Source organism: Chroicocephalus ridibundus, chromosome Z (genome assembly GCF_963924245.1).
Source record: "Chroicocephalus ridibundus chromosome Z, bChrRid1.1, whole genome shotgun sequence".
Taxonomy (NCBI): domain Eukaryota; kingdom Metazoa; phylum Chordata; class Aves; order Charadriiformes; family Laridae; genus Chroicocephalus; species Chroicocephalus ridibundus.
Genome location: NC_086316.1, coordinates 54,088,731 through 54,110,169, shown reverse-complemented (window position 1 = coordinate 54,110,169; position 21,439 = coordinate 54,088,731). Strand labels below are relative to the sequence as shown.

The 21,439-nt window shown below is 37.5% G+C and overlaps 1 protein-coding gene across 48 annotated transcripts in view; it reads right to left on the bottom strand.

Annotated features, from left to right (window-relative positions):
* PTPRD (protein tyrosine phosphatase receptor type D) overlaps window positions 1–21,439 on the bottom strand; it is a 1,281,778-nt gene that overhangs the window by 670,000 nt on the left and 590,339 nt on the right. For 46 of the 48 annotated variants that reach the window (XM_063321198.1, XM_063321199.1, XM_063321203.1 and 43 more), the window contains one exon: window positions 16,039–16,074. The exons of the other annotated variants lie outside the window; for them this stretch is intronic. The gene's annotated coding sequence lies outside the window, so the exon portion shown is untranslated. The remainder of the gene's footprint in view (window positions 1–16,038; window positions 16,075–21,439) is intronic. 48 annotated transcript variants of the gene reach the window in all.

Genomic DNA, 21,439 nt, shown 5'->3' with positions numbered 1-21,439 from the left:
TGAAAAGTGTGATTAAAAGATTAAAAGAAAAGTGCTATTCAGGACAGGTGCGTATACAAATGCTATACCTATGTCAAATATGAGTTTTACAGGAAACCTTAACTGACTTTTTTCAAGTTTTGGGGCTTGATTTTGCATGAGTGATATATTATAAGTAATACATTTTAGAATGTATTAAGCATGTCTAAATCTGGGAAAAAAACATCTGTGCCTGCCTTGCTTGCCTTTTAATCATGGATATTTTTCCTCTCAAGGCTTTCTACCCCTCAAACACTTTCAGAAGTTTTAGACAGCTGTTACATATTTAAATTCAATCTGGTGATAAAATCCGCTTCCTCTTCTTCTAACATCAGAGTACTTTTCTCCAGATTTACTCTCAGTTAAGGTCAAGACTCAGCCCTACATTTTAATAGGTACAGATGCTTTTGTTTTGTTCTAGGAAATCTAGAAATGGAACTTTTCTGCCCTAAAGTCCCTGCAAGGCTCTTACACCATACTGTGTCTGCAAAAGTCATAACATTTATATACATTTTAATTCATAGAGAACTACTTTAAATCATCATTGAAGCTCTTATGTTACGCTCAAATTCCTGTGTAATTGGATCCACAATAGTATACTCTTTCCCAAAGTCGGCAATAGTAGTTCCATCCTTGAATTTTTCAGGAAGGTAAGGTTCCATAATAACTAAAGCAAAAAAGAAATTTGCTTTATAGTTTTAAATTTTATTTGAAGACTATATATGATTTTTGTACAATAGATTGTGCAATAGATTAAACAAATACTTTGTACAGGAGATGAATTGATTTGATGTGGTGTCAGGCCTTTTCATTGGACAATTAAACTTTTGCAAATTCGGGTCGATGTATGGGTTTCATTTGCTGAATAACATTCATAAATAATACATGATTACTATGTTGGTACCTTTAAAACTTCATAATGCTTCTATTAATTTTCTAGGTATTTAAAAAACCTTAGATATTCCCAAGATAAAATATACTTTAGTTGGGTAAATAAGCATTTCCTAGTGTAAAACAAAAAAGAAAAAGGAAATGATAAGCTACATATTTTTATTTTATTTCTGAACTTTCTGCCTAATTTAAGAGACGGATCTAATCTGTGGATTCTGAATGTGTCATCACACAGAAAAAAAGAGGGGATAAAACACAGACTAGGGCTGCGTATGCAGTCAGACTGTATTTTCAATGGGTGGGTGTGCCTTTTACAGGCTGTAGAATAAACTTAAATCCATGATTTCACTTCCTCAGCCTACCCTGTCTTCCACTACTTTAAAGTTTTTACTGTTTGTCCAACGCCACTTTATTTTCATAAAATTGGCACTTACAAAAAATTACATATATGTCTATGTAATCTCTTCCTGTGACACATTTGGTGCATAAATTTTATAGACATAAAGGTATATATGCCAATTAAAAACAGGAGACACAAGAAAGGTAGAAGAGAAGCTACAAAGTCAGGATAATAAGAGATACCTGCAGAAAACTTGATTTAAAAAAAAAAAAGTTTCTCGGAAATAGATTTCTTTCATGTGAATTACCTTATGTTCAAAAGCTCAAGGACGCAAGCTTAGAGAACCTTTGTTTGTAGCTGAGCAAGTCTGTTTTCTAAGTCACTGAAATATAAGAAAATCTATCTGATTTGTCAAGTTTCTCATACACAACTCATAGTACTAGAAAAAATTGATACCGTCTACTTCTGTAAGTAAGTGGCAGAAAATCTGGTATGTTGAAATATATTAGGGAGATACATTAAACACTTTTTTTTCTATATGAAACATTTCAACATAAATAAAATAACTAATGACAAAGAGTTTTCTGAAATTAAATATATGCATATTAACAAACTGCAAAAGCATATTTTAATATAGTTTACAAATAAATCAGTTTTAAAATTTCTAATTTCAGGAATTTCTTTGCTTGAGATTTCATTCTATGGCTACACTGTGTGAAACATTCTGCTCAGATCAAAGAAAAAAGTCTAGGAATTTAACTGCTTAAAAGTGGAAAAAAAATTTACATTTGCATAGCAGAGATTAACATTTTAGAAAATACATTGAACTTTCTATTTAGTCTCAAAAGCATGCCTACTTTGTACGTGTCCTATATATCTATAATGCTTTTCAGGTATAATAAAATGGTATTTTATTATGATCACCAAGTGGAACTGCTCCAGAGTGAGCCCAACCCACAACAGAGCAGCAGGTCTCAGGGCACAGGAGGTATTCCTGAGACAGGGAAACTCAAGGGTGGTGGAGGGACCCACCAGGAGCTGGCAGCTCCCTCAGGAGACATTGATGTAGTCTGGGTGTTGCCAGAGGAACAATAGCCACCCCCACACCTACCAAAATCAGCCTGGGGAGCGCAAGCGACCAGGAACACTGCAAACAGAGTGGGTGAACAGGGCCTGGTGTGTCAGACAGGGCTTGGCGTGGCAGCTTGCATGGCAGTTCATGTGGGAGGGTGTGCAGGGGTCCTCTTCGAAGGAGGGGCATTCCACTGTCCGAGTGCAAGATTTGAAGTACACACAACCCAGCAGCCAGGCACCATTCTGTGACCACCTGCACAGGTCAAGGGCACTCATCCTACCTGACCCTCAAGGCAGAATGGTGGCCCATCAATGGCAATCAAAGGCTGCACCTCTGGCTGGGGACTCTGCATCATGTACCAGAGTCATGGCTGATGCCTCCACCCAGACAAAACTGCTGAAGGGAGAGGCTGCAGTGTGGACCTCAGACTGCAGGAAGTGCTGAGACATTTGTCCTGGGGCAGGGATAGGCAGCAGACCTTCCTGCAAAAGGTCTGCCTATGTGGAGGACTTCCTGCAGCAGGTGGCTGAGCTGCAGGAGGCAGTGAGGAGGCTGTGTAGCATCAGGGGAGACGAGAAGGAGTTCCAAGTGCAGTCTGCAGTGGATTCACAGCACACAGCCAAACAACTAAAAAAATCACAGAAGGGAGGGGCCCAGTATTGCAGATTAATGGAAGCCTGCAATAGTAAGGACCAGTAGGAGGAGGAGACTTCCCCTGAAGCCTGAGGTGCACTTGCAGAACCACTTCGCTGCTCTGTAGACTGAAGAGGAAGACTAGTCACATCAGGAGAAATGCTGGAAATGAGTAATGCAACCCAATCTGCTACCCCTATAACAATCAGTGCAACTAAGAAAAAGTGATGGGTCATAGTAGTAGGCAGTTCTCATCTGAAAACTACTGAGGCACCCAGTTGCCGATCTGATGTGCTGTCTAAAGAGGTGTGCTGCTTACCATGAGCTCGTATCGCGGATGTCACCAAGAGATTACCAAGCCTTGTCCAATCCACTCACTATTATCTGTTGCTATTGTTTCATGTGGCCACCTGTGGTACCACGAGGAGCAATATGATGGGTATCAAGAAGGATTACAGAGCCCTGGAAGCTTGCAGTAAAGGACTGGAGCACTAGTAGTTTTTTCATCAGTCCTCCTGCTCAAAGGGAAGGGGTTTGAAAGGGCCAGTCAAATCTGGCCCCCTGTTGAGTCAACAAATGGTTAAATGGCACAGCAAGGGGTTTGGCTACTTAGACAATGGGACTCACTTTGAGAAACCAGGTCTATTGCCGGCTGGTGAAGTCCATCTGTAAGAGTAGAAGAGTGTCTTTGGCTTGACAAGCTGGTGAAGAGGGCTTTAAACTAATGTTGCTGGGGAAGGGGAACCTCAATCCATCCCGCTCCTACCAGTTTGATGCCAGTGCCAGCAATATATGCCCAGAGCCTGGAGAAGGATCACAGGTTAGCAGGAGAGCACAAAGGTTAGCGCAGCACAAAGGAATTCCAGCCACTCCAGTGAGTAAATCAGCTTCTTTGGGCACCCAACTTAATACCTATATACAAACGCTCATTGCATGGGGAATAAGCAAGAGGAGTTAGAGAAGTGTGCACATTTGCAGGGCTATGATCTCATTGACATGGTAGGATGGGTCTTGTGACTGGAGTATTGCAATGGAAGGATACAGGGTCTTTAGGAAGGACAGGAAGGGGAGACAAGGAGGGGGTGTTGCCCACTATGTCAATGACCAGCTGGAGTGCATGGAGCTCTGCCTGGGGATGGATGAGAAGCCGAGTATGAGCTTATGGGTGAGGATCAAAAGGCAGGCAGGGACAGGTGACATTTCAGTGGACATCTGCTACAGGCCACCTGACAAGGAAGACCAAGTGGAGGAGGCCCTCTATAGACAGATAGGAGCAGCCTCATGTTCACAAGCCCTGGTCCTCATGGAGGACTTCAGCCACCCATACATCTGTTGTAGGGACAATACAGCAGGGCATAAGCAATTCTGGAGGTTCCTGGAAAGCATTGATGATAACTTCCTTCTCCAAGTGATAGAGGAGCCAATGAGAAGTGCTATGCTCGACCTTCTTCTCACCAACAAGGAAGGACTGGTGGGAAATGTGAAGCTCAAGGGCAGCCTTGGCTTCAGTGACCACAAAATGGTGGAGTTCAAGATCAGTAGGGCAATGAGGAGGGCTCACTAGCCTGGACTTCAAGAGGGCAGACTTTGGGCTCTTCAAGGATCTTCTTGGTAGAGTACCATGGGATAAAGCCCTGGAGGGAAGAGGAGCCCAAGAAAGCTGGTTAATATTCAAGGATCAACTCCTCCAAGCTAAGGAGTGATGCATCCCAACAAAGAGGAATCAGCCAAAAATGCCAGGAGGCCTACATGGCTGAACAAGGAGCTCCTGGAAAAACTCAAGCCAAAAATGGAAGCCTACAGAGGGTGGAAGCAAGAATGGGTAGCCTGGAAGGAATACAGAGACATTGTCTGAGCAGCCAGGGATCAAGCTAGGAAAGCTAAAGCCCAGAGAGAGTTAAATCTGGCCAGGTGTGTCAGGGGCAACAAGAAAAACTTCTACAGGTATGTCAGTGATAAAAGGAAGACTAGGAAAAATGTGGGCCCTCTCCATAAGGAAATGGGAGACCCGGTTACCTGGGATATGGAGGAGGCTGAGGTACTCAATGACTTTTTTGCCTCAGTCTTCACAGGTAAGTACTCCAGCCACACTGCAAAGTCGCAGAAGGTGAAGGAAGGCACTGTGAGAATGAAGAACAGCTCACTGTAGGAGAAAATTACGTTTGAGAACATCTGAGGACCTGAAGGTCCACAAGTCTATAGCATCTGATGGGACATCTGAGGGTCCTGAGAGAACTGGCAGATGAAGTAGCAAAGCCACTATCACTCATACTTGAGAAGTTGTGGCAATCCAGTGGAGTTCCTGCTGATTAGAAAAGTGTAAACAAAACCTCTATTTTTAAAAAGTGGAAAAAAAGAAGGCCTGGGAGACTATGTACCAGGCAGTCTCACCTCTGTGCCTGGCAAGACCATGGAGCAGATCCTCCTGGAAACTCTGATAAGGCAAATGGAAAATAAGATCAGTAGCAGCCCACATGGCTTCACTAAAGGCAGAACACATCTGACAAGTTTGGTGGCCTTCTACGACGGGGTTACAGCATTGGTGGGTAAGGGAAGAGCAACTGACACCATCTACCTGGACTAATGCAAAGTATTTGACACTGTCCCACATGACATCTGTGTTTCTAAATTGGAGAGAATGGATTTGCCTGATAGACCACTCAGTGGATAAGAAATTGGTTAGATAATTGCACTCAAAGAGTTTCAGTCAATAGCTTGATGTCCAACTGGAAGCAAGTGACAAGTGGCATTCCTCAGGACTTGGTCTTGGGACAGGTGCTGTTTAACATCTTTGTCAGTGACATGGAAAGTGGGATTGAGTGCACCCTCAGCAAGTTTTGCCAATGACACCAAGCTGTGTGGAGAAGTCAACACACTGGAGGGAAAGGATGCCGTACAGAGGGACATGGACAGACTTGAGAGGTGGGCCTGTGCAAACCTCATGAAGTTCAACAAGGCCAAGTGCAAGCTCCTGCACCTAAGTCACGGCAATCCCAAGCACAAATACAGGCTGCGTGTAGAATGGATTGCAAGGACCCCTAAGGAGAAGGACTTGGGGGTTCTGGTGAATAAGAAGCTCAATGTGACCTGAAAATGTGCACTTGCAGTCAAGAAAGCCAACTGTATCCTGGGCTGCATCAAAAGAAGTGTGGCCAGCAGGTCAGGGGAGGTGATTCTGCCCCTCTGCTCCACTCTGGTGAGACCCCACCTGCAGTACTGCACCCAGCAGTGGGGCCCCCAACATAAGAAGGACATGGACCTGTTGGAGGGAGTCCACAGGAGGGCAGTGACAACAATCAGAGAGCTGGAGCACCTCTCCTATGAAGACAGGCTGAAAGAGATGGGTTTATTCAGACTGAACAAAAATAAAATCTCTGGGGAGACCTTATAGGAGCCTTCCAGTACCTAAAAGGGCGCGTACAGGAAAGACCGAAAGGGACCCTTTATGAGGGAGTGTAGTAATAGAAAATGGGGTAATGGTTTTAAACTGAAAGAGTGTCGATTTAGATTAGATATCAGGAAGAAATTCTTTACTGTCAGGGTGGTAAGACACTAGAACAGGTTTCCCAGGGAAGTATGGATGTGCCATCCCTGGATTTGTTCAAGACCAGGCTGGATGGGACTTTGAGCAACCTGGTCCAGTGGAAGGTGTTCCCAGGCATGGCAGCGAAGTTGGAACAAGATGGTCTTTAAGGTCCCTTCCAACCTAAACCATTCTATGATTCTGTGATTATATTTAGATATTGATAGATAAGTATTGACATTTCATTAAAGAAACAAACTTTTTTTATGCATGAAAGTTCTTTCTTACCCCGTTTGAGTGTAGAGTGAACATGCCCTAACTTTCTACAATAGAAATGCAGTTTTTAAATGTTTCTTAACTAGACATAATGGTGATCTGTTATAGCAGGTTTGTGTCTTCAATGTGGAAAATAATGTATAATGCTACAGCTCACCACCATGGGATGTTCAAAAAAGTAAACCTCCTATGTGATATGTCATACAGTGACCAAAGTACATACTTAATCTATGATGTTTCCTGAATAGATAGATTAGTGATTACCAGTGATTTTGCTGCTTGTTTCACTGAATCTTAAGAAATCAAATGCATACATTGCTGTGGATTGAAGTAAATATGCACAGTATTATAAGAAGAATCAACCACAGCATACTTTTTGATGCTGTCAATGTAGCAGGGACTTATTCTTCCAATATTAAGACTAGATGCAGACATAGTATTTCTGCATTTAAACTTTTTGTATTTCCCTGCCTACTTGAGACAAAAATGAAATAAATGCTCCCTGTAGCGTGATGCTTCACAGTTTTGCTGTTGATCCATTTCCACTTGCTGCTAGATATATCTCACAGCTGCTGGACAGGAACTCTTAATATCACAGAGAGCAAATTCAATTTCAAAAACATTGTTGCACCAACAATGGTGAGCAAAACGGCAAATGAGAATAGGAGATGCAATTGTTAAACATCTCTCCTGCAAGAGAAAATTTGCTCTTTCCTTTACTGAGTTATCCACAAGTCTGCCCCATTATTCATAATATAAATACTATGGCTTTTATTTGTTACTTGGGTCTATGTATCATAGGAAAATTTTAAAGGACTGTTATATTTAATCTAGTGTCATAAGTGAGCCCTAAGTATGAGCCAAAACACTAAGCTGCAGCTCCTGAAACTTATGACTCAGAATAGAGATCAGCTGAGTACTAAGGAACATCAATATAGAGCAAAAGTGAAGAAGGATTCTATAGCTACAATGCTCCAAAGAAGTCAGAAGTTTTTTCTAAGAGAACAGGGCTGTGATATGCCTTATTGCTGTCACTAATTGAAAGGGCACAATAAGCACAAGGAAAGATGGTCAAAATCATGGATACAGCAGAAAATTTGTGTACAACACCTAACAATGCAAACCCCCAAATGCACTTAATACTTAAAAGAAGCACTTAATACTTCTTTAAACATTAGGCTGAGCCATGGGACTGTACTTTGATGACTTTTTTAATGTCATTCAGTAGAAGAAAAGACCTATAGGAGGATCTGTGCATGGCAGTGAGGAAGAAAATACTAGTGTAAATTTCTTATCTTAGGTTAATCATAAGGGTTTGGAGGCAGGACAGGGAAAGGAAGTAGAGAGCATTCTTTAGTATTGAAGAGATAAAACAGCTAAGAAAGACAAGTGTCAGGATTTTGCATGAGGACAAAAAAAAAAAAAAGGAATATGTTTAATTTATTATGAACTCAGAAATAGACTAGAAAGAAAGGCATGAGAAAAATGTTAAGCTGCCAGCTCATGACTTTTAGGAGATAAAGAAGAATGGTGAACAGAATTAGAGAAAAAGGCAAAACAGCTTATCATGAGGCAGATCTTGTATATACCCCAGGATGAAAGATAGGATGTCCTGGAAAAGAATACAAAGGGCTTCTGTAATGGAAGGCAAAGCAGGAAATAAGACATCAGAGGTGGAAATGTTCAGCACAGAAATGATCACTCAAGATTCAGGGAAGTGGCACATAAGAGATAGATAAGACCTGAACAGCAAGGAAGACCCCTACACCACTAAACTGAAAAGAGATGAGAGGGGAAGTAGCGTGTCCCAGAAGGAAAAGCTCATTGAATATTCACTGTTGCAATAGGTACACACACAAATTGATAACTTCTGGGGGCCTAGAACCACTGCAGAGGAGAAGGAAGGAAGGAAGAAGTACAAACGGTCAGAAAACATAGACATAATCACAGAGTCATTGAGATTGGTCAAAAGTGAATAATTTCTAGAGAGATTCAGCATAACTTTCGGAGTATTGAGTATCTTCATAGAGGATCCTTTCATTTCTTCTATTCGTGTAGAAGAACATTGAAGAATTAACCTGCTGTGTTAAATGTCTGTGCAAGTAACTCAATTACTCCACCTACTAACTGAACAAAGTGGAAAGTTTGATTATGGAAGGTCAAAAACAGATCTGTGGAAAAAAAATTCCATTTTTATTTATTTGTACTTAATAAGAAATAACAAAGAAACTCTTCCAACAGGAGGTTTAGTTTCTCTAATATTAGCATGCTACAGGGTGAATTAATGTTGTATGAAAAGTTAAGGATAACAAGACTACATTAATACCATAATACCATTAATACCTAATAATAATAATAAATCACAAAACTGCAAGAGATCGCCCAGGTCACTGAAACCAATTCACTGCTACTGTAAGGACTTATATTACATGTTTGCCCTTAATAAATCAGTGTATGTAATGTACTACAAAATCAAAAGTGCCAGGTTGCTCACACAGTTTTTATGAATGCATCCCTTTTCTTACAAGTAATGTAAAATAATTAACAATTTCAGTTGTGAGGATCCATGCTAGTACTTACACTTAAGAAATTATTTCTGTTGTATTCTTCTATATGAGTACATTTGTAGTCAAGTTGACTATAGAATTTATTTTATTTTTCAGAGAAATTCTGTCAGAAAGTCAAAAAGTCAACCCCTTCACCCATCAGCCAGGAGGGATAGGGGCAGAAAATCATTTAGAGATATGGTCGTTACCTGTTTTGTTGACATTAAATCAGGAAGGTGGCCAAGCTGATGTCTCAAAACATGTTCTATTCATAAACTGTAAGTATAAACTATTAGGAAGTGCTAAATTTTACCATTTAAAGAATGCAAATGCAAATTCCATCTCTTTGTAATCTCGTCAACAAAGGAACATCAGGTTTTCATACTTGCTGGATGACCTCAACTGCAATGAAGTTAGCAGAAGGACCTCAACTATGATGAAATTAGTAGAAGAAATAAGAGCAAGGTTTTTAAAAAAATTCCTTAGTTGAAGCAGATGGATTGTTTCTCAGTCATTAGTCTAAAAGGTAAAAAGTGCATTTTTACTATTCTAAACTGAACTAAGACCAGAAACTAGAACAAGTAAAGCCTGTGCTTTGAAAGGTTCCGAAATAATTTTAAAAAAAACAATAGCTGAATTTTACTTGATCTTCTTCATCATTGAAGCCAAGCCAAATTACATTCTAGACTAAGTGAAACAGTAAGCATGTGTGTATTCATTCAGAAAGCATCAGTAAATGGACCAAGCACTGTTGTTTAGGTGACATTAAGGTCAAGGACACTGCTCATACATTTGAAACTTTGAATATGCTTTTATTTTTTTGCTACATTAGGGACAACTATGGAAGAGATTTCAGTATGCATAAAGATATTTTAACCTTAGTTTATTAAGCAGTGATAAAAAGTCATGGAAGTGCTGGAAATAGGAAACAATCTTTGAATCAAATTTATTAAAATCTGGACAAACGAAAAATAAAAAATAAGCAGTAGCTAGCCTTTGATTTCAAAGGAGCACACTTTAAGAAATTAGAGAAATAACTTAAAAAAAAATTCATGAGGCAGAACCTCTGATCTCTTCAAATCAAAGTCCTAAATCTAAATTACATCAAATGTCAAACTTCTCTGTCTGAAAAAGATTGCCAGATTCATCACCGATCTGATGAAAGCAGATTATGTTTTCTCTTTTTTTCTATAATGCATACATTCTTAAAGTGTTTTCACTTATTTACGTTAATCATCAAAAAAACACTTGCCATCATCATCTGCCTATTCTTTGTACCTTGACTTGAGTATACTCAGTGAAAACTGGTTCCCTGTTGTGTCAGGTGAATCTGAGTCCTGATTTGTTTTATAGGCGTTATCCATTATTTTATTTTATCTTTCTCCTTACAAATTTTGATTCTTCCTTATGATCTTACTAGGTCTAATCTTTGGCCCTTTATTTATTTTCCGAAACATGCTCAAGCAAAACTGAGCTTGGGAATTTATCTGATCTTGATCCCAGAGTCTGAGTGATGCACACATTCTCATCAAAGATAAAGTTTAACATCCTCCTAAATAGTCCCATTAAAAGTTAATATAATTCTGTTGAGCTGTCATAATTTAATTATTATTTTGAAAAATTTTAATAATAGTAACTGGGATGTGTGAGTTTTATAAACTATTATTTACTCTCTGTGTTTTTTATAACTATAGAAGACAAAGGATTGGTCATCAGTGGTGCATTTTCTTTGGTAACTGCGCAAGCTTTCATTGCTTTTAGGTGGACTTCAACTTCTAGAAGTTAATGTCCTGTTAAGTCTCACTTATCATTATACTTTACAGTGTTAGGTATTAAATACTAATTTCAAATAAATTACTTTTGACTAAGAAAAAGATTACTAATTAAATAAGGTTCTTTTATAGTAAGAGAGTTTACAATCTTATAAAACTGTGATATTTGGAGGCTATAAAATTTTCTTATAAAGCTACTTGACATTTTTTAAAAAGAGGAAGAAAGGTTAATGGAAAAAAAAAAATTAAGGGAAGCCTAATGATAGTGAAACATATTTTGGCCAAGAATCCTTATTATAAAATATTATCACTTTTACAGCTTTGTCTTTATTGAAAAAGAAAAAAAAATCTCCAAGCAAAGCATGAAAGTAACTAACGTCTTTGTCTTGTAAGAGGTGAATTGCCCCTAGATTAAAGAGCTTTGCAAGCTGAGTAGGTGGGCACAATGCCAAGAAGTCAACTGTTAAAATTCAGAGTCTCATATGTGGATTTGACTCTCTTTCCTAAACTTTATAGCACAGCTACTGAGGCTACCTTAAAAGAAATGTTTATCTATTATATAAGAACCTCATTAAATATATCTCATTAGTTGTACAAGACGACTATGGAGAAATTTTTTCTTTGCTTATCTTTTCAGCATCAAACACTGTCAATTTTAACTGGTTTGAAGACTCAAGAGTAAGGAATGAAGCGTTGAATAAACTATGGAGAAGTATAATTTTATTAACATCTATTAAAAATAAAGTATGTATCATAAAGTATTAGATATTTTAAATATTCAGTCTTCTTATTAACTTCTGAAAAACATTCTGAAGAAGAATATTTAAATTGCATGGTCCTTAAAAATATATTAGTTATGTAGAATTCAGGTTTAGGAATGAATGTGTTATATTAGATAAACGTTTCATATTATCCCTTTCCTGTATCATTTAATCTACTAAGTCTTTTCAAAGAAACTTTGAATATACTGACATCTACAACATTCAATCAATGGCCTTGTGACAGAGCTGTAAATACCTGTGTAGGAAGAAGGGGAAGAGAGAGACTATTTGCAGAAACCAACGATTATGGCACATCTGCAATCACCTACAACGTCAGCATTCATACAGTAAAATGGATGATGATAAAAAACATACACCTGAGGGGAATACATTATCTGAAGCTAGCATAAGCGGTGTAAATGCTTCATTACCATGGAAATGGTGCACAGTACATGACAGCAGAGAAAGTCAGATGAGACAGGTCATTTTAATTTTTATTGATAATATGATCACAGGTGTGCTTTTAATCATTTCACCACTCAGGTTTCTCATCAACTGTCACTAATAATTCTGTATGACAAGCACAGTGCCCCTGTGACATTACAAATACAACCTGGAGTTACTTTCAATGCCTACTGACTAGCAAGCCAAGCTTTCTCTATTGTCAGGGCACAACTCCAGAAAGTCTATTTATTTAGTAAGCTGGAGGTCACTCAACCTCTCCATTATGCCCTGTGGCATTTGTGTTTTATGCAAAGTGTGGCTGATGCAACCAATGTAGGCAAAAGCTTTGACAGTGTTCTCCCAAAGAAACAGTACCTTCTGAGTGAAGATAAGATGGCAAAGAGGCAGGCAGGATTCAGAAGAACCATGAAAGATATAGGATCAAAAAGCTCAGATAATTTAGGGTCATATCATTAAACTGAAAACCAGGACCAGGACAGTTCTGATCCATAAGGCTTCCTGTCTCCCAGACACTGTGCTTTAAATTTCAGAAAATCTTAATTGAATCTGCTGTATTGTATGCCCCAGTTTAGCTCTAACAACACTGCAGATGTCTAGCCAAGAAAGTATGATTCAGGAAGAAGTATTCACAACAGTAAACAAATACTGTATTGTATGCCTTCTTTGCCCTGTATACTTAAGGTGAGTCCTAGAATGAGGCATTCTGCAAAACACAAGAAGTGTGAAAAAGTGTTTTAATGTTGTCATTTACTTTTTTTTTCCAAAATTCATGCTACCATTAAGGTACACATGGAGTTTTTGAAAACAAACACTATGGGCAAAGTTAAAATGCAAATTTTATCTGAGTCTACTGATAAGATCTATCAAATTGGCTATTTCACCATAACATACACATCAAAATTCAGTTAAAATTACAGTGTTAAATTGCTCATTTTAGCGTATATTTCCTAAATTAAAATTTTGAGCTTCACGACTAACTTAATCAGGACTGTATAAACACTAATATTATAATTAATAATAATATTGCAATATTATTTTTTTCATTAATATGAATATATTTATTCCTTAAGAATAGAAGGATATTTTTTTAAAGCAATTTTGTAAAAGGGAAGGGAAGAGAAGGGTAAGAAATAATTTGGGGAATTTAACCAACCTTATTCAGTCTATATAAACTAGTAATTCTCTATCAAATGGACTATATAGTCAAATAAAAATTATATTCCCTGATTTTACCTTGTTGCAAATCTGTAAAGGTTAAGAACCTGGCTTAACATAAACGCCTGTTAGTCTTACAAGAGATTGTCATACTAAAATTTACTGATGACTTTGTAATACTGTTTTAGCATGTGAATTAGAAGGAAAATTGCAAAAGAGCTCTTAAAAGCCTCCAATGAATTTCAAATATGAAATGGAACTCTTCTATGGGAGTGTCAATTAGAATAAAATAACTAATATTCTATTATACAGTAATAAATACAATGCTGGAGTCACCAAGAATGAGGAGTAAAATATAGCTTCTATTGCTAAAAAGTGTTTTGATAAGTTATTAACAATATATGTGCTCACCTCAGCTTTCCTTCATTCCCTTTATTGTTTTGTTTCATTTGTTTTGCAACTGCTTGTAAATGCATGTCATCTTCATACTAGCATAGTATGAATCTGATAGTTAAATGTAACTGACATTGTAGTAATTTAAAAAATCCAGAAGGAAAATCACCAGCTTTCCTAGCAGTTACAATTATTCCTCAGTAACATATGTAATGACATCAGAGATAACGTGCTAGTATAATTTTTGCTTTCTTAAAATGTTTTACTTTAATCTGACAGTTATAAAAATGGGAGCAGCAGGATTAAACAGCTCCATTTCAGAATATTCAAATATTTTCAATGTGCTGAAAATTATTTCCCATGAGAGAAGGATGAACAGAAGGAGTCTATTCTCTTCTGTTTCCTTTTTGCTTAGCACAGGTGTCAACCAAAGTAACAGCACAGTGAACAGAAGGGATAAAATCATGGCTTCACTGAAGTAAATGGCAAATCTCCCAGTGACTTTAACGGGTCAGGGTTTTTCTAAAACTGTTTTTAAAATCACAGTTGCCAGAGTGTGAGACACCACTGAAGAGTCTACTTTCTCCTCTGGTGTGAGGTGAAGGCAGATTGGATGTACGTGGTAGTCAGAGCAGAACATTGAGCACTGCCGTTTCATGGCAAAGTTAATATTCTGTAGAGTGCAGAGCTCCTCCAACCAAAAACAATGCATAATTTGCTTCTTTCATTTGACATTGTCTCATAAATAAAAGATAAGAGGATGATGAATTATAGTTTGTAAACACTAGAGCCAAATAATCACCCTTGATTGCTAATAAACTACAACGAAAACTGATTCATACAAACCAGAAGTTGTATTGCAGCAATAAATATCTAGGAGGGCATTGTACGTTAATAACAATTATTATGCTGGTTCTTTGAATATTAATTTCTATTTGCATAGCTGTTAGCTAGAAACCAATGGGGAAATATTTCAACAGGTTGAAACAAATCAGCCTGTCAACAACTCACTTTTCTGCCATATTTCAAGTTCAAAACATTTCCACTTTGCCATGATAAATCACCCTGCTTGACAAACGCAGAAGACTAAAAGATAAAATTAAATATATAGTTATAAAAATTTAAAAGCATATCTTGGTATTAATTTAAAATAGGTATTACATAAATACTGAGAAACTCTGCCTTTTTCCTTTGCAGTCTTTGCTTTCACAAAGCTATTTCTCTATTTTAGCAAGGTCATTCTAGTGATACTGGTATTAGAAGTTCCATAGAATGGTATAGTTTCTGGCAGCTATGAAGGGTGGACCCTCTGTAGTGAATCCCATTGTCAGAACTGTTGAAGCAAGATTTGCACACACATAATTACTACAGCTGATCCAAATTCTACAGTAATTACAGTATTAGAATAAATGGGAACATGGCAGCACATCATCTGAATGCTCTGGCAGTACAAAGATAAGTACAATTGCTGTGCACAGCTTTGTCTAAGCCTTTTAAGACAGTCTCCAAGACTCTGCTATGTAAGTAACAAAAGATCAGCTTTCAGGGTCCTTTTTTTAATTCCCGACACAATAGTTGCACATTTTGTGGCTGACTGGAGTTATTTGTGTTTGCTAATATCTTTGAGGCACTGACAGAGTTAAGGAGATAGGACACATTAAACACATAAAAATTTTCCTCTTCCATACTTGAAGAAAAGAGATCCATCTGATGAAATTCAAAGCTAGAAGGTTGCTGTCTTTCGATTACATTTTTAGAAGTTGCAAATCCCTGATTACCTTCCCTTTCTCAACTACAACATTTCACCTCTTCCAGGACCTACCAGTCCAGTGCAGTTTACAACAGGTGATCAAAAACCCCAGAGGCACATGTTTCCTTCTCCTTATATTTGGAACTTTCTGTGATCCCTTGTAGGACGGTCAGGATGAATGAGGTTATATCACAGACTACCAAGTATACATGTGTTTCATCTTAAATGCTAGTAATTTTCCAGTTGTGCTGATTAGTCTGAAAAAATAATATGACCAGTTGCAATCAAGCCTATTAGGACCATATGTTTTTCCAAAACCTTGAATATTGCACTGCAATAAAACAAATAAGTCTCCGCTTACCCCCCACCAAAAGCTCCCCAAAGGAATGGAGGTTCATTTAACATTTATAATCAATGCAACTGTCATAGCAAAAAAATACCTTGTATTGCCCAGCTTACTTGCAGACCAACAGAACCTGCAATGTAAGAAAACAAAATTCTGCACAATTAGTCATTGAATACTTACGTGTATATATATATACATACACACACACACACGTATAAACCCAGAATATTCTTGTAGAACTAGTATGTGTACTTTCTGATAGAGTAAACACAGGTATAAAAGCAACTAAGCAGTTAAGGATTTCCCTCTTCATGTCCTGAAAAACATTGACAAAGTATAGCAAGTAGCATGCTGACGTTAGACATATATTGTCAGATTCAGCTAATTACCCAGTCTTTTTAGGTTAGCAGTGAATGGCATCCCTTTCTGAAAGCTTGTGAATGCTTTAACAGACAAACTGCTTTGGTTCTCATTTTGTAACATGTTTGAAAATATTACTGTATAATGTAAATGCCTTGAGTTGCCAGTATCTTAAATGGAAAAGAATGTCCTCCCTCCAAAAACGGTAACAACAAAGCATCATGTCTATGAAGCTTATATGTATCCTTGGCCTAGACAAGTCCTAATCACAGATGAAAACCACTCTGCACTGGGTCTTGGGAGAATACAGAGGCGAAAAAGAGGTGATGATCTTAAAAAACAATGAAAGCCTACTTTTCATACCCCAAAGAGCTCATGTTCCCCTCATGTTCCTTATCTTTCATTAAGTGGGCTTATTTTAATGTTTCTTGATTATTTTTTTTTTGATTGAACAATATGTAAGTTCAACCTATGTGTAAGAAGTTAAACTTTCCAAATTTCAAGCAAATATGATGATCATAAGAGTTCTAAACATAACATTCAAAACTATGTTTTCATATAAGTCCCTTTAAGAGGTCTACAGTATTTAATTTCCACTTTCTAACTTTAACAATGGCAGCATTTGTATTAAAAAAGACAATAAAAAGAACTTATCTGAAATAATAGCACCAGAAATAAAAACCTCTCTTTACTGATGTAAATTGAGTTGCCTACAGCAAGACTCATTATGACCTCAAGTTAGTGATCACATATTTCCTATACAGGAGACTGATTATAATCCTCTAAAACAATAAGATACTCAGTCCCTGATTTATTTCACATTACACAGCAATACAGAGAGTGGCTAAAGGCTTTTCAAGACATACAGTGCAATATAAAATTCATCAAGGAACTCAGACTGCTATGAAACAAAGTATTTGGCATCTAGTGATAAAAAATATAAGGGCCAAAGTCTGTCTTAGTACAGTAAATACAACATATGTGATCCAAAATCTGTAATTCCACCTTCCTGTGCAAGACCAAGATAAACGTCTCCTAAAACATACTGTTGTTTGCAGAATGTAATACAGATACCACACACACACATATTAAAAAAAAAAAAAAGAGAGAGTCACATCCCTGAGTTAGGCCATGGAAAAGAGAACTATTATCTAGAACTTTCACTGCAAAATACAGAACAGTAAATTCAAAGTTACCTATGTTAATAATTAACAATAACATTACATTGCCGGGGGGGGGGGGAGGGGGTGGATTTTAATCATTGTGCCATTTCCAGGCAATTTTAATTTAACAGTATAGTTAGCATCTTTACCAGACTAGTCATTTTTAAGCAGGAAGGTCTAAGAGCAAAGAGAGAATGTAAGGACCTTAATGGTGTCACAGTGCCAAGATTCTAGATAAAAACAGGGTTTGCAGAGTCAAATATGACTTTTCCATAGACCATGTCCATTGTGTTATTTAAACCTCTTATTCTTCACCTAGCCAATAAAAAGACACGTGGTATATGAGGCAGGTCAGAAGAGTTCCAGCAACACAGACACCAGAAACTGCAAAGGTATATAGTCCTCACCCTTTATCCATGCATAACGTTGGGTTGTTTTGACTCTCAGTTATAGTGTTCTTCAGAGATCAGGACAGAAAACAAAGTGTTGACTATACAATAAGAAAGGAAAACCTGCTTATAGATGATCTTTAGATGTCTACATAGATGATGCTTGTTTTCAGTGTTGCTTTGTAGCATGATTTTAGGAATACTTATACCTTAGTCCTATAAATTATTAGCTGATACACATTATTTTCATGTACACACACATACACACACATGCGGCATCTAAGGCAACTGTGATTTACTGCTCAGAGTCAGTATCTGAATGCATATAAAATGTATGCATACAGATAGGGTCATAAAGATTTTCAAAGAGATTAGTAACACAGTACAGTATATATCCATAGGGAGAGAATGAACCATAAACCTCATAATGTGTACGTGTGTTAGTTACGAATGTAACTTTCTCATGCAGTCCTGATCAGAAACATACAAGCAAAGAAAATGAAAGCTACTGGAAAGAAAAAGCCTCATGTAAGTGACACTTCATTGAACAGTTGGTGGGAAATCACAACTCCATAACATCTGCTTCAACCTTACAAAGAAAATTAATTTAAATTAAGTACATAAATAACTTGCTATGCACATATCAACGTAATCAATAAGCAACAGACTCCTAATCACAACTGCCATTAAGATTTGTAGTGAAAGATAAGAATAAAGAGATAATTGCAATCAGAAAACGTGCTGAGTAGAAATAAATTACAGTGTATTTTAAACAGTATTAAAGAAATGTTCAGCATAAGTTTACTGCAGCAGATGAAAAGCCCCTAAAACATGAAGTCAAACTACATCTTCCTCTCCTTGTCCCTCATCACTGCTTTTCTAAATTGTGAAACTCAATTGCTTTTCCCTTGCTGACTTTGTTTATGGCTTGAAACAAATGCAGACCTAAACCTACCATCAGTTTCAGACAAAGTTTCTGAAAGAAATAAACAAATTCTTAAGACTCATAAATCTTTTTTTTTTATTCCATGCTGCCATAGCATCACTTGTAGGTCTGTCCTAAAGTATGTTTTCTTGCAATTTTTCATACTCATTTTTCTTGCACACAACTTCCCGATTCACTCTTTTGTTCTGTTCTTGCTTTTGAAAGAGTTTTCTGCACTGCGTGAGAACGTCTCTGTTGCTTGTTTCCTTTTGTCTTCTTTCCACTCAGAGTCCCCAGTATCAATTCCCTTTAGGTTTTGATATCTCTTTTTCTTTCACTTCTGTGGTGGAAGGTGGACTTGTGGTATTCTTAAAGAGTATTCTGTAGCAGAAATCCATCATGTGTGAAAAAAGGGAAAATGGACAAGATCTTCAAATTTCAGGAGATGCAATACTATTCCTAACTGATTGGCAGTTTTTGCGTGTCTTCCTGTTTTTACACTGATTTCATCTCTGGTGAGTAAAGCAATTGCTTCTTTTCTTTTCCTTCTGTTAGTCTATCATCTTACTGCTGGTTTTCCTCTCTCTGTGCCCGCCTATCTCCTTCCTGGTCTAGACAATGCTATGTTTCTTCTGTGTTAGGCCTCATTTTCCTCTATTTCCCCAAATTATATTCAACATCTTTAGTTTCCTGTATCTCAGAAACGACAAAGTTGTCCCTGGTGTTATTTAATTCCTTCTTTTTCTTAATGTTCATGACTGCTTTTTTTTTTTTTTTTTTTTTTTTAATACCTTCTCTATCCTGTCCTTCACTAGGACTAGGACTAGGACTAGACTACTAGGAGAGTAACAGAGGAAAGGCAACGATGGAAATGAACCTTTGCCAGTAGTCATCCTTTATTAACAACAGGGAAAATGAGCAGCTTTCCACTTCCTCCCTAACCTAACCCAGACTCAGGTTTACTCAGTTTCCTGTTCTTGTGTAAAAGTAATACAGAAATGGAATATTAAGTATACGGTTTATTCAGAATTGCATATATCCCAATACCAAGATGATGTTACACACAGATAGCTCTTTGTCCTGTTGAGTACCTTTCCCAAAATTATAGGGCCCATGGAAATAGTAAATCTTCATTTCAACAAAGTAGTTCTGCTGTCCAGAAACTATCTCAAATGTCAATAGTATGTTCTTTATCAACCCTAAATTCTTAGGGCAGCTCAAAGAATTCTGATTCCAAGAGAAAACAGGACAGGTTCTTTTAATGATTTCTTCTTGAAAAGAGTGTGACTTGTGACATAAACAATCAGGGTGAAATTCTTCCATTGATGACTTACTGCTCAGGGACACTAACGACTTCATTGGAAAACATGGCTGAGCATCCTAGGGTACAATTTCCTTCCTACTGTTCCTGTGTTTACTGAGACTGAAGATTACTCTAGGGAAGACACTGGATGTGCAAGAGAGAAACTAATTATGTCTGAAAAAGATCTGGATGGATCAAGAATAAATAAGCAAAAAAATTGTATGCATATTCAAATAAAGAGCTTAAGTTAGCATAAATATCTACATACATAGTTCAATAGTGTAAAAACTATAGTATGTATGCTAGAATCAACCCCTATGCTATCATCACTAACATGACATGTGCTAGAAACTTTAATGGTCCTAGCAGCTTGCAACATGTTTGTAGCTTTTGAACATCAAATCTCAGACTTAGGAAAGAGGCAAGCTGTGACATGGAGTCAAGAATTGTGAGACAGAAGTAATGAAGAGAAGGAAACGCTCTTAGCAGACTGATTACATCACCATAGCCTTGATGTGAGGGTACGGCCCTTAAATATCACTAGGTACAAATGAAAAATTTTCATTATATGACATAATTTGCATAAAAATTCCCAACATGTTTTGATTTTATTTTTCCTCAGAGGAAAAAGTACGTATCGTAAATTAGCTAAAAATCCTTCATTCATGAAAAATTGGCCAAGAAGGCAAACACCATCCTAGCTTGTATCAGAAATAGTTTGGCCAGCTGGACTAGGGAAGTGATTGTACCCCTGTACTCGGCACTAGTGTGGCCACACATTGAATACTGTGTTCAGTTTTGGGCCTCTCACTACAAGAAAGACACTGAGGTGCTGGAGTGCATCCAAAGAAGAGCAACAAAGCTGGTGAAGGATCTAGAGCACAAGTCTTATGAAGAGTGGCTGAGGGAAATGGGGTTGTTTACCCTGGAGAAAAGGAGCCTGAAGTGACACCTTATTGCTCTCTAGAACAACCTGAAAGGAAGTCATAGTGAGGTGGGTGTTGTCCCTTCTCCTAAGTAACAAGTGAGAAGACAAGAGAAAATGGCCTCAAGTTGTAATCCAAAATTAGATTGGATATTTTGGAAAATATTTTCACTGAAAGGGTTATCAAGCACTGGAGCAGGCTTCCCAGGGAAGTGGTTTATTGGTGGACTTGGCAGTGTTAGGTTAATGGTTGGACTTGGTGATCTTAACGGTCTTTTCCAACGCAAAACCTTCTATAATTCTATGATTCTAACTACCCTCACTGATGTTTGTCAACATAAAATACAAGTATTTTTAAACTGCACCCATCTAACTTCTCTGAGCATATGCATAAATGAAAATTTGTTACACATATTTAACAGCTATAGAT